This window comes from Oryctolagus cuniculus, chromosome 6, assembly GCF_051225735.1.
Source record: "Oryctolagus cuniculus isolate XC-2025 breed Fujian yellow rabbit chromosome 6, ASM5122573v1, whole genome shotgun sequence".
Classification (NCBI taxonomy): domain Eukaryota; kingdom Metazoa; phylum Chordata; class Mammalia; order Lagomorpha; family Leporidae; genus Oryctolagus; species Oryctolagus cuniculus.
Window position 1 is genome coordinate 137787665 of NC_142872.1, and position 14885 is coordinate 137802549.

The 14885-nt window shown below is 37.2% G+C and overlaps 1 pseudogene; it reads right to left on the reverse strand.

Moving 5' to 3' along the window:
* Positions 1–8340, reverse strand: part of LOC100345321 (protein lin-28 homolog A pseudogene) — a 192880-nt pseudogene extending 184540 nt beyond the window's left edge.
* Between the last annotated feature and the right edge of the window lie 6545 nt (positions 8341–14885).

A 14885-nucleotide genomic window follows, 5' to 3' on the forward strand; every position in this document is an offset into this window, starting at 1 on the left:
TGTATGCTGAGCCACAATTCTGTAGAGCTTGAGTGCCAAAGAAGCCTGTATTTTATCCAGTAGATGACAGAAAGCTATGAAAGCTTTTGAAATAGGAGAAGGACAAGGGAAAAGTGATATTTGGGAGGATTTACTTTAAAATGCAGCAGCATAATTTGGAGAAAAAACCTGCACCATTTCCTTTTGCTGTGCAGAAGTGTTTTAGTTTGATACAACCTCATTTATCCATCTGCACTTTTTCTTCCTGTGCATTTAAGCTTTTATCTGAAAAAAAAAATTGTTGCCAATATCAACATCATGTAGTGTTTTCTCTGTGTGAGAAAAACATGATTTAGATTCATTCTGTAACATACAAATATTCATTTTAACCAGTACCATTTATTAAAGAGACCCATTGAATAGTTATGGCATCTTTGTAGAAAATCAGTTGGCTACAAATGTGTATGGTGTTTCCTGGGCTCTCTATTCTCTCCCTTTGGTCTGCCTGTTTTTCTGCCAATACCTGGCAGCTTTGTTTACTACAACTTTGCACTATGTACTGAAATCAGGTAATGTGATGCCCTCAGTTTTTGATCATTTTGTTCAAGAGTGCTTTTGGTATTTGAGATCTTTCCGATTTCCAGTAACTCTATTTCTGAGAAGAGTGACATTGGAATTGTAAAGGTTGCAATGAATTTTGTGTAATGCGAACAATTAAAAAATTTTAAAGACTTGATTATTTTACTTGAAATTCAGAGTTATAGAAAGAGAAGTTGGGGAGAGAGAAAAAGAGAGAGCAGGCCTTCCATATACTCACTCCTCAAATGACCACAGCAGCCAGGGCTGGACCTGGCTGCAGCCAGGAGACAGGAGCTTTACCCAGATCTCCCACATGAGTGGCAGGGCCCCAAACACTTAGATCATCTTTTCTTGCTTTTCCCAGGGCTTTTGCAGGGAGCTGTATCAGAAGTGGAGCAGCCAGACTAGAACCAGCAGCCATAGAAAATGTTGATATTGCAGGCAGCCACTTAACCCACAGCATTGCAAACATGCAAAAATCATGACACTGTATATGGATAGATTTTATTTAAATCATCCTCCTCTAATCTCCACCCCTTTGCAGAGCAAAAAATATTATTTTATCTTCTAGTTCTTCTAGTATAATTCTTATTAACAATGTGATAAGAATATATATCACAAATATTCACTGGTGATAATCATAGGTAGAGTGGCGGTGAAGATCCCATTTATACAATTTACCTAGCTAGGGGCCGGCGCCGTGGCTCACTTGGCTAATCCTCTGCCTACAGCGCCGGCATCCCATATGGGTGCCGGGTTTTAGTCCATGCTGTTCCTCTTCCAGTCCAGCTCTCTGCTGTGGCCCAGGAGAGCGATGGAGGATGGCCCAAGTGCTTGGGCCCCTGCACCCGCATGAGAGACCTGGAAGAAGCACCAGGCTCTTGCCTTCAGATCAGCACAAGCCATAGTGGCCATTTGGGGAGTGAACCAACAGAAGGAAGACCTTTCTCTCTGTCTCTCTCTCTCTCTCACTGTCTAACTCTACCTGTCAAATAAAAAAATCATTAAAAAAATTTATCTAGCTAGAAAAACAAAACATATTGTACAGTAGTTGTTTATTTTTTATTCATTATGTGTGGATTATAAAATATAAGGGGGTGGTTACAGTGGGACTTAGCAAACATATCTGACACGTTGGTATTTATTTCCCAAGTGTTAAATATAATCCTACTACATATTTGGAAATGAATAAAGGACAGGAAACAAACAATAGCCACCTATGGTATGGCAGATTTAATCTTACTTAACCTTCATCTCTACCCTCCATATTCTTATTCCTTTCTTCCATTTTACTTATCAAAACCATGACAGCACAGCTTTCATCTGGTATATTAATTAGAGAAAGAAGGTATGGTTCTATTAACTTGCATTCTGCTATGTTCTAAGGCCACAGTTATTGTTCTACAATTTTATTTTGTCCATTGTTTAGTGATTTTATCAACTTGCATTTTTCTTACTCCTTTCAAAAAAAGATTTATTTATTTATTTGAAAGATTTATGGAGAGAGAGGGATAAACAAGAATGAGATTGCAGGGTGTCCAGTGCGTAACAAATCTTCCCAGCCAGATGAATCAATATCCAGACTTTGATTGGGATTCTGCTCCCAGGCGAGGTTCCCTGGTTCCAACAGAGCGGGGGCCGCGGAAGTCGCACGTCAGAGGTTGGGAGAGCTCCTTTTATAGATACAGGGCATGGGGATTAAAGGTTGAGGCAGGTCTGCCAAATCTAGCAGGAGAAGAGAAATAATTAAAATCAGAGAAGAAATCAACAGGATTGAATCCAAAAAAACATTACAAAAAATCAGCCAAATGAGGAGCTGGTTTTTTGAAAAAATAAACAAAATTGACACCCCATTGGCCCAACTAACTAAAAAAAGAAGAGAAAAGACCCAAATCAATAAAATCAGAGATGAAAAAGGAAACGTAACAACAGACACCACAGAAATAAAAAGAATCATCAGAAATTACTACAAGGACTTGTATGCCAGCAAACAGGGAAACCTAGCAGAAATGGATAGATTCCTGGACACATGCAACCTACCTCAATTGAACCAGGAAGACATCGAAAACCTAAACAGACCCATAACTGAGACAGAAATTGAAACAGTAATAAAGGCCCTCCCAACAAAGAAAAGCCCAGGACCAGATGGATTCACTGCTGAATTCTACCAGACATTTAAAGAAGAACTGACTCCAATTCTCAAAATATTCAGAACAATCGAAAAAGAGGGAATCCTCCCAAATTCTTTCTATGAAGCCATCATCACCTTAATTCCTAAGCTGGAAAAAGATGCAGCATTGAAAGAGAATTACAGACCAATATCCCTGATGAACATAGATGCAAAAATCCTCAATAAAATTCTCGCCAGTAGAATGCAACAACACATCAGAAAGATCATCCACCCAGACCAAGTGGGATTTTTCCCTGCTGTGCAGGGATGGTTTAATGTGCGCAAAACAATCAATGTGAAACACCACATTAACAGACTGCAGAAGAAAAACCATATGATTATCTCTATAGATGCTGAGAAAGCACTTGATAAAATACAATACCCGTTCATGATGAAAACTCTAAGCAAACTGGGTTTGGAAGGAACATTCCTCAATACAATCAAAGCAATCTATGAAAAACCCACAGCCAACATCCTATTGAATGGGGAAAAGTTGGAAGCATTTCCACTGAGATCTGGTACGAGACAGGGATGCCCACTCTCACCACTGCTATTCAATATAGTTCTGGAAGTTCTAGCCAGAGCTATTAGGCAAGAAAAAGAAATTAAAGGGATACAAATTGGGAAGGAAGAACTCAAACTATCCCTCTTTGCAGATGATATGATTCTTTATTTAGGGGACCCAAAGAACTCTACTAAGAGACTATTGGAACTCATAGAAGAGTTTGGCAAAATAGCAGGGTATAAAATCAATACACAAAAATCAACAGCCTTTGTATACACAGGCAATGCCATGGCTAAGGAAGAACTTCTAAGATCAATCCCATTCACAATAGCTACAAAAACAATCAAATACCTTGGAATAAACTTAACCAAGGATGTTAAAGATCTCTACAATGAAAATTACAAAACCTTAAAGAAAGAAATAGAAGAAGATACCAAGAAATGGAAAAATTTTCCATGCTCATGTATTGGAAGAATCAATAACATCAAAATGTCCATTCTCCCAAAAGCAATTTATAGATTCAATGCAATACCAATCAAGATACCAAAGACCTTCTTCTCAGATCTGGAAAAAATGGTGCTGAAATTTATATGGAGACACAGGAGACCTCGAATAGCTAAAGCAATCTTGTACAACAAAAACAAAGCTGGAGGCATCACAATACCAGATTTCAGGACATACTACAGGGCAGTTGTTATCAAAACAGCATGGTACTGGTACAGAAACAGATGGATAGACCAATGGAACAGAATTGAAACACCAGAAATCAATCCAAACAGCTACAGCCAACTCATATTTGATCAAGGATCCAAAACCAATCCCTGGGGTAAGGACAGTCTATTCAATAAATGGTGCTGGGAAAATTGGATTTCCACGTGCAGAATCATGAAGCAAGACCCCTACCTTTCACCTTACACAAAAATTCACTCAACATGGATTAAAGACTTAAATCTACGACCTGACACCATCAAATTATTAGAGAGCATTGGAAAAACCCTGCAAGATATAGGTACCGGCAATGACTTCTTGGAAAACACCCCAGAAGCACAGGCAGTCAAAGCCAAAATTAACATTTGGGATTGCATCAAATTGAGAAGTTTCTGTACTGCAAAAGAAACAGTCAGGAAAGTGAAGAGACAACCGACAGAATGGGAAAATATATTTGCAAACTATGCAACTGATAAAGGGTTAATAACCAGAGTCTACAAAGAAATCAAGAAACTCCACAAGATCAAAACAAACAACCCACTTAAGAGATGGGCCAAGGACTTCAATAGACATTTTTCAAAAGAGGAAATCCAAATGGCCAACAGGCACATGAAAAAATGTTCAGGATCACTAGCAATCAGGGAAATGCAAATCAAAACCACAATGATGTTTCACCTCACCCCGGTTAGAATGGCTGGTATACAGAAATCTACCAATAACAGATACTGGTGAGGATGTTGGGAAAAAGGGACACTAACTCACTGTTGGTGGGAATGCAACCTGATAAAGCCACTAAGGAAGTAAGTCTGGAGATTCCTCAGAAACCTCTCTCTAATTCTGCCTTTCAAATAAATAAGTAAATATTTTTTTAGAAGATTCTTTACTTTTGACCAGGGTTATAGAACATCATTAATTTCTTCTGTAACCAAAGGAAGAGGTTCCAGACAAAGGATCAGCTAATCATTAAACCTGGGAAGAACATTAGCAGAATAAGAAAACAACCTGTGGCAAGGGGTACAGTATTGTGCAAACAGGGACTGCTGGTTTATCTACTCTGCTCTGGGAAGGCTTCTATGATAAGACATCATTTGAGAAGAAACATGGAGATGGAGCTGTGTGTTTGTGGACTGGGCGCTGCAGACTTAGGTGAACTGGGAAAAGGCCTGGAGATGGGAGTACACCAAGGGGGCAAATCCAGACACAAGACCAGCCCACCTAGAGTGTAGTGAATATGGGGGGAAAACAAGGTATAATAGGTAAGAGAGAAGGATGAATCCTGAGGAACTTTGCATTGCACACTAATGACAGCAGGAAATCTTTCCAATGAGCAAAGACATGACAGCCTGAGGGTGACTCTGGATGCCAATAGAAAAACAGCTGCTATTACAAGTCATATAACATAAATGTGCTCACTGATTCATTAAACATTTTACATTTTATTTTAATGGAACAACACTAAATATTATTAATCACCATAAAATGTAAGGAATCAAGAGTCTTAGGAAAAGAATGAAATGTATCTCAATAACACTTCGATTACAAATACTTAAATGATTTAATATACAATTTTCCAGTCAAGATAATATATGGAGACAGCAGAAGTATGACATACATAATTGAGAAAGCTCTCAGCATTTCTAAGCACTGTTTCCCTCTCTATATGAATGTCCTCTTTTGTGTTTCTGTAATGTGAAAATAAACTTTTCACTGAGGTTTGCAAATTTGTATAAAGCCTTTCTACAATTTAAGCAAGACCATTCTAGGTCAATGCTTTATGATTAATTGAAGTTCATGGGAAGAGGGCTTCTATTGGTCATAACCTTTAAAAAATTACCTTTACTTTGTATCCATGAACTGTCATAACATTTCCCCTAAACTGGGTTGTAGTGTGTTATTGATTGATACTGCTTGTTTGTGAAATTGTTAGATGAGTCAGCAACCATTTTACAGAATACTTTCTGCATAATATCCATAATAATGCAGAAGTAGCCAGCTTCACTGCTTCTTAATTGTAAGATAAATAATCCAATACATTACAGTTCTCAGCTCAAGTTTCTTAGACATACAGGACTTTTGAGATTGCTATTTCTTCACTCTTAGGTTCTCCTTCCTTTCCTTTTATCATTTTATTCTTCAGGTATCCTCCTTCAAACCTCAGAAAAAATAGTACCTCCTAGAATTGATAACTAAAGAGTTGACCTAAAGTAGTTGCCTTTCCTATGTCTATCTGGCTCTTTCCCTTCCAATTATTTAATTGCATCTGTACTCATTTATTAGTTCTTCCTTATAAAACCTTAAGACCTTATGTCCTAAGTTCTATTCATATGCACTTTGCTTACCACTAACGTAATTCCTAGTACTTAGTGAGTACTCAAAATATGAGCAAATGGACTGATTGTTCACCTCTCTGCATAAGTTCAAAATGAAGAATTTCAAACATAATATATGTGTACACATCACTTGATATTTTTCCTACAAGGAAAAAAAAAAACAAGGAAAACAAATATGTCTACTCAAGGAGAAATATATAGAAGTGTTTTTCCAAATTGTGGCGAGTACTTAAATAGTAAATAGAATCTGGAAAGTAAGCTTTTAACCCACTTCCAAAGGGGAGTGGTTAATTAACCTGATTGGCTGGTGGGCATCCAGGTGTGGCCAGGTGAAGGTATCAGGTAGGGCGTGAAGTCACACAGGGGTGTAGCGAAGGTGTGGTCTTCCAGCTCACAAATCTAATTAATTTTAACCTATATGCCTGCCTACTTCACCTTCACAATGAAATACTTTATTACTCACACACCAGGGGTTTTATCACATTTTTTATCAATAGGCTCATTGAGGTCAATACACTTATCAGTGTCTATGTTAACACACTCCTCAGTATCAATGTACTTATCACTATCAGTATACTTAATTATTATAACAATACTTAACTACTGGCACTTGACTCAACTACTAACAAAACAACATAACTCAACTATTATGATAACACTATTCTGTTAATGGCAATACTAAAAAATTACTGGAACTAAATCTTTTTTTGTTTGTTTGTTTTTTTTTTTTTTTTGACAGGTAGAGTGGACAGTGAGAGAGAGAGACAGAGAGAAAGGTCTTCATTTTCCGTTGGTTCACCCTCCAATGGCCGCTGCAGCCGGTGCGCTGCGGTGGGCGCACCACGCTGATCCGAAGGCAGGAGCCAGGTGCTTCTCCTGGTCTCCCATGGGATGCAGGGCCCAAGCACTTGGGCCATCCTCCACTGCACTCCCTGGCCATAGCAGAGAGCTGGCCTGGAAGAGGGGCAACCGGGACAGAATCCGGCGCCCCGACCAGGACTAGAACTCGGTGTGCCGGTGCTGCTAGGCGGAGGATTAGCCTGTTGAGCCGCGGCGCCGGCCCTGGAACTAAATCTCAACACTAATACCATTAATATTAATCTTAACACTAATACCATTAATATCAATATCAACAATACTACTTGAGTTTATTCATTAACCCACAGATTATAGTATACAGTGTTAAAGTAACTTTGCGGGGTATCCAATTATAATAATATATGTACAGCAAAGTATCCAACATTACTATTAGTCATAGGGTCAAAGCATATTCATTTTACATTTCACATTTATAAAAGCTGCATTTTCAAGGCTCGCATCACGGTCTTGAAAAAGTGTTCAAGGTCCAGAGCTCCATGTCTCCGCAGAGACGGATCTCGGACCAGTCACTTACAGGCAGGAAGTTGTGGGAAGGCTGTCACTCTGGGCAGTAGGCTCAAAGTTCTCAGGCAGACGGCAAAGCAAGAAGTTGGAGAGGAGCTGGCTCTTCAGTTCCAAGTGCGAGGAGATCCAGAGGTTCACACACACTGGACCATGATTCTCGAGAGGATGGAGAGCAATAGAAAAGGCTCTCTTTTTATCCTAATTTTCCTGGCAGTTCTCCTGCTTGTTCATGTTTGAACAGTCCAATCAGTCATACTCCCTCTCAGAGTACCTCAGGGTGCCACCAATCTGTTATTAGGGACCGGGTATTTCCAGTTCATTCTCAGGTTGTGTCCAATCATCCTGCAAGTAGGAAGGTAACTCAAGGTTATCATCTGTAGCACACAGGTTACCGGACTGTCTGGGGATGTCTGTTCAGCCTGATGAGAAGCATCTTTCTGGCAAGCACGGAGCTTGACATGAGTGACGTCATCAGCTCCTGGCTTAGCATGAGTGACTCCATTTTCTTTTACTTTCACTTTGTGGACAGTGGCAGTTTTTGACTCTAGAATTATTCCTCTGGAGGTTCCACAGTTCACCTCCTTCTGCTGGTCAGGTAAGCAGTGATCCGTGACTCTTTGGGGACTTCCTGTGGGATTCCCCACAAGTACAAAATTTCTAATCACAATTACTTTGTTATGTGACATTGCAGGTCATTTCTATAAATTGTTATTAGACTGAAGGCTGTGTCTTTGACTTTTTTCCCTATTTTTGGAGAATAAATTCAACATACCAGGTCTTTTTTAAACAGCATGGTGGCAGTAAAGTGTTCAAATGCAAATCTAAAATTACATTAGCTAAAATGGCCTTTGAGTTACATCATTTAAGAATGAAAAGTTTTCTTTAGGATGAGATAGGTTAATAAGAAAATACAATGGGGTGTAACTCATGTGGTATACAAAACAGGGAAAGATTTGGTATAATGGGAGAAATAAGTGGGTGAATAAAATAGAAGAAAATGAGATTGATAACAAATTGAATAGGTTGTGCAAAGAGAATCAAACTTGTTTAATGCTTTCTAACATGCTACCAAAAAGTTTCTCAATTAGATGACTGGAAAAATCTTGTTTTTCTCATACTTGGACTTCTAGTACTAGTGATAGACCAACTAGCATAAAACCATTCGTTACTATATTACTACCCACTTATGCTTAGTATTTGCCTAAATTCAAAAACAATTTAATAAAAGCTTTAAGAGTTTTTTCCTTCTGCTTTTCTCTATGTCAGATTGCATAAAATTAGCAGTTATAAATAATTACATAAGGTTGGAGAAATTATTCTATTAAATGTTTATTGAGAAGGAAAATAATTAGTGTAAGGCCACCACAAAACACACCAAACTCCAGAGTTAGAGGAGAGGTTTATTGTCCTGTGGGGGAAGCCTGACGGGTTGGGAAGAGAGGGTGAAAGAGTAAAAGAGAGAGCACTTGTTTGGGAAGCAGCTCCTTTATACCTTTGCAGGGGAGAGGGGAGGCAGGGAAGTAGGTGTAGGGAATCCCATTAGGGTGAAGGTGGAGCTGACACCTGTGGTTGAGCCATCTGGTCACCTGGCTTCCAGCAATGGCAGTTGAGGCTTAGAGCCTAGGATGTCCAGGACATAAATCTCTACGGATAAGACCGCACCATTTTACCAACAATTAGAAGATTAGTATAAGAAATAAGAATAGTAAAGAGTCTGCAAACCTGAGACACAATTAACTAAAATATAAATATCATTTTGGTTTTGAAGAATATTTATGTACCATAAATAAGCTTACATTTTATTTGAAGAGATTCTGGGTATTGATAACAACTTTGGAATAATTTTTCCTCCTGAACTCTGGTATATTTTAAAAATTAAAAATAAAAATAATACTCATCACTACTCTAAATGTTTAAGTTATATGAAATGCTGTAGTCCAAGTTTTAGTTAGTATTTTTTAACATTTATTTATCTTTTTGAAAGGTAGAGTCACAGAGAGATAGTGAAAGAAAGACGTAGAGAGAGAGGGAGAGAGATCCTCCATCACTGGTTACTTCCCCAGGTGACTACAACAGCCTTTGGGGGAGAGGGGATTGACCAGATTGAAGCTAGGAGTCAGGGTCTCCAATCAGGTCTTCCACATGGGTGGCAAGAACTAAAGTACTTGTGATGCCATTCACTGCTTCCTATGCACGTTTGTGGAGGGCTGGATGGGAAGCAGAGTGGTCAAGATGTGAAACAGCACTGACTGTAATATGGGATGCTGCCATTGCAAGCCATGGCTTATTCAGCTATGCCACAACTCCCACACCTCATTATTTTTAAAGATGTATTTTTTTCAAATTATGATTGAGTTTTCTAGAATTCTGTGTTTCTCTCCAAGTATATTATACAACTACACATCATATTTCTTCAGCCTAAAAAGAACTCTGTAGGCCTCTTCATGACTACCCATCCTTAAAATTCAGTCCATAAATTTTCTTCTCTAGTGGCAAAGTAGATAATTAAAACACAACTCACTTATATTGCATCCTCTGAACTTTAAGTGACTTTTATGTCTGTTTCAACTCTTTCTTTGAATAAAGTTAGGTCTTATGTATGTCTGTGTCTCTAGTTAAAAAAGTATGCTTGAGAAAGATAGTTTCCTTTAATGCTTAAGCTTAGGTTCAATTCAATGTAAAAGTAATTGAGGACTGCAAGATAACTAAGAGAGTCATTATTTAGTAACTGGGATCAAGTAACTGCAAAAGATTATCTGTTACATCAAATTTTCCATGGGAAAATAAAAGAATGCATTTCCCTTCATGATTGAGAAATGCAGGAAAATTTTAGCATCATTTTCCTCTTGGTTTTGATTTATAGCGCCTGCACACTTATAATGAGAGAGGTGACTACCATTTCCACCACTGCTTTGAACCTTAGAAGATCCAACATTAAAGATGCTTAGGGGGCCGGAGCCGTGACTTGCTTGGCTAATCCTCTACCTGCGGTGGCGGCATCCCATGTGGGCACCGGGTTCTAGTCCCGATTGCTCCTCTTCCAGTCCAGCTCTCTGCTGTGGCCCGGGAGGGCAGTGGAGGATGGCCCAAGTGCTTGGGCCCCCGCATCCACACAGGAGACAAGGAAGGAGCACCTGGCTCCTGGCTTCGGATCGGCACAGCGCCGGCCATAGCGGCCATTTGGGGAGTGAACCGACGGAAGGAAGACCTTTCTCTCTGTCTCTCTCCCTCACTGTCTATAACTCTGTCAAAAAAAAAAAAAAAAAAAAAAAAGATACTTAAACTCCCAGAATGTATTAAAGTCCCAGGAAAAGAGCTCAGCCATTCTTATGTATCTCACCCTAGATTCCCACTTTGCACAAGGGGAAATTTTTTTGATTGGCTGTCCTAGGCAACATGCCTGGTTTTGGAGATGGTGGGTCTCTATTTTTATCCCTATTAGAATCACATACAATCCAATAGGGAAAATGATAGATCTTAAAATGATGCATTTGAGTCAGACAAAAATAATATATGTCTACTATATAAATAATATTCTGAGTCAAATTATCTCAAGCTAAATCCTACTATTATCATTTGCTAGCTGTTCAATACAAATAAGTTACTTACACACACTAAGACTCAGTTTCTATTTCACAACATGTATTAGTAACAGTACCTTGGAGCTTCACATAATGAAATAAGAATAGCTTTGGGTAATGGAATAAGGAATAACATTTCAAGCACTCAGTATACTGGATCACAAATAATCATCAGCCAAGAATATTTCCTATGACAGCAATAACACAGTTCTTAATCTTGAGCACCACAGTCAGGTCCTTTAATCCTTGATTTTTTTTAATGATATATTAATGTATAGGGGTTTTAAAATAGTGATTCACCAGGTTTTGGGCTCAGTGCTATCTGAGGATACCCATCAATAGAGAGAAGGTAGAGATAAAATTGTATCTTACCTGGAATTGCATCACAACTTTTATAAGTTATACATGGTTTGCCTCTAAGAAAGATTTTATTTGAAAACAGAATTGTAAAGCTAAAATACATTTTGTAACCCACTGATGCTCTAAGATATCATATTTATAGGTCTAGGTAAATCATAATTGGAACACCTAAAGTGAAACAAAAAAATGCAGTGAGTGTATTGAGGTTGTTATGAGAAGGCTGAGCAAAGTACAGGTGAGTAATGTCATACATTGTATTGCTCCAGGAAAGCAATTTAAAGTCACCACTCTACTGAGCATATTTCAGGAGCGTCATTTTTATAAAGAGAGACAACACTGTTGTATTGTAATGCTATTAGGCATATCAAATATCAGATGTTTAAAGAATCAAAGATATATATCTTTTTTCACCCTAAAAGCATCTCATTATTTCTTTTTCAAGTGGAATCAGAACATTGATATATAATGTAGCAATTTATGAACTGTGAACAAAAATGAGAGCATAAGAGTACAATCATATCAGGATTCCAGCTATGCTTATCTCATTATCTCAGTCAGAGCAGAAGACATTTTAAGATGTTTATGTACAGAGCATCTTTTAACTGTTTTCAAAAGATCATTTTTAAACATTTCAAGATGAGCATTCAACATAATGTGTGTGGAACACAGGTATGGTGCTAGAAAAAGTCTTGGTATTTTCCAAACATTTGTGTGAATGTAATTAGGCTCTAATATACAGCAGTTTTTTTTTCTCAAAACATTGAAGGAAAATCTATTTTGCCTGATCATCTTCAGAAAGTGAAAGTTAAAATTTGCAACAAAATACATGGCACCTGTAAGTGTCAAATCCAAAGATGAGTGACAAGGAAATATTTCTGAAGGTTATAAAGTTGCAATTTTTTCATTTCCAATTTCACTTAGGTATCCGAGTAGTAGTTTTCCACTGAATTTATTCAGCAATTTTAGATTTTTTGTTTTTTCATTTTTGAATTATTTATGTATAAGAACGTTTAATGCAATTTTTCAATTTTAAAAATTACGAGAACAAAATAAGACCCTTCCGAAAGAGCTTATAAAAGGTTTTATATTTTCCTGCTCTTAAAATAATTGATTTCTGCAGTTAGTAATTCTTCATTTATTTATTTATTTGAAAGGTAGAGTTACAGAAAGAGAGAGAGAGACAGAGAATCTTCCACCTGCTAGATCACTCTCCAAATGGCTGCAATGACTGAGGCTGGACCAGTTTGAAGAAAGTAGTCTGGAACTATAACTTGGTTTCTAACATGAGTGTCAGAGGCCCAAATACTTGGATCATCTTCTGCTGTTTTCCCAGATGCACTAATAAGGAGCTGAATTGGAAGTGGACCATCCAGGACTCAAAGAAGCTGTCCTTTGGGATGCTGGCATTGCTGATGGTAGGCTTACCACTATACCACAACATCATTTAGTTAGTTGTTAGGAAGTAGTAACTCTTGCTTAGTTAACAGAGAAGGTGTGGTAGGAGATCAAATAAAAATAAGGAACAAAATTTGTTTTACCTATTACCTTCCCAAAAAGTTAGAATTTTTTTCATTGAGGAAATATGAAAGAACTGTAAAAGGAATATAAAAATTACTAAGAAAAGTATGTAATATATGACAATAATTATCATGTACAATAATCAATTTTACACAAATGTTATTATTACCACATTGAGGTGCTGTGTGACACTGTGCTAATATTCTTGTACATCTATGTAAGCTTCATATGGAGGAGGGAAAAGAAATCTGCGCCAAGAGGGAGAAACGTGGAGGAACTAATTATAAACACTGTGCATTTACTTAAATATACTAAAATATGCATATTTTAAATACTTTTAAAACGTTTGAAAGGCAAGTTGAGGTAGAAATGAGAAATATTATGGTAATCTAAACAGTCTTGAAAAATCTCCCCTTTCAGGCAAATAGAAGAGCAGAAAGTACGTGTTTACAGATCACATATCACAGTTGATGCTGTTAATAAAGGGAACGTGATATTGACCTTGAGATAACGAGATAAAGGCCAATATAATTTTGCTTAAGGATTTAGAAAAGATATTATAGTTGATATTATTGTTAAAGGAACAGTAGGGAAATTAATGAAGCCAAAAAATTTCTATTATATTATGGTATCATTGGTTTGGCACAGAGATAACTTCTCTGGATTCATGGGAAATATCATTATTACATAGTTTGATGTTATTCAGGAAAATTAATGAATTAAAAAATGGTTTAGGATACATCTAAAATGGAATGTATTTCTTATTCTGTGCATGTCATATATCACATACTGCACTCCACGAAAGTGTTAAGCACACACACATCTTTCTCCTTAACTGGATTGAGAGTCTAGGAAGTAAAGATCATGTGGTAAACAAATGTGATTCTATGGAATGCCACACAGTGTCCGTCCACGTTCTCTCTACCATGTTCCTTACTTCCTCTCTCAGTCTTCTGCAAAATTAACTTACATATTTCTACTAAATATCTCTTGAAATAAATATAAGCTTTTACTCTCCATTTTCCTTATTGTATCTCAGCTTTTGCTCACTGTCCACTTCCAAGATATAATCAATTAGAAATGAAGTTATTAGCATGTGTGTTGATCCAATCAGTTGAAGATTCTGAGATAAAAGATTGACAAGTCCCCAAGGAAGAGAGAATTGTGGCAGCTTGCACCAGCCATTGGACTTGAGCTATTACTGTCATTAATTCCTGATTCTCCAGTCTGCCAACACAGATTTCAGATTTTCCACCCTCCAAAATTCTGTGAGCCAATCTCTCTCTCTCTCTCTCTCTTTCTCTCTCTTGCTTCTATTATCTAAAGATCTTTGATTAATATGAAATGTATAACATCTCAAAAGAAAAAAATCTAAAATGTGATAATCTCATTAGATGAAGAATATACATTTGATAAAGGTCAGAACCTGTTCATTACAAGATTTCATTATGCATTACAGACAAAAGTTCATTTGTAATCCTCAAAAGACACAAATAGAAGTATAAGTAAAAGATAAACTTATAAACTAGCAGAAAAAAATTTAACTCATGTAACTGACAAAGGAATAAACTGCAGATCAGATACATAATTCTTATAAATAAATTAAAAGTCAAAATTTAATAAAAAAACTGGTCAATTAATATGAAAAGGCATCTAATGAGAGAAGCAAATATTGTCTCAAAGCAGTTGAACCTTTTTACTTAGTGTACGATTAACTTTACAATCATGAAGTAAACTGAAAGTAGATCTTTTTAGAAACTAAGAGTGGTGTA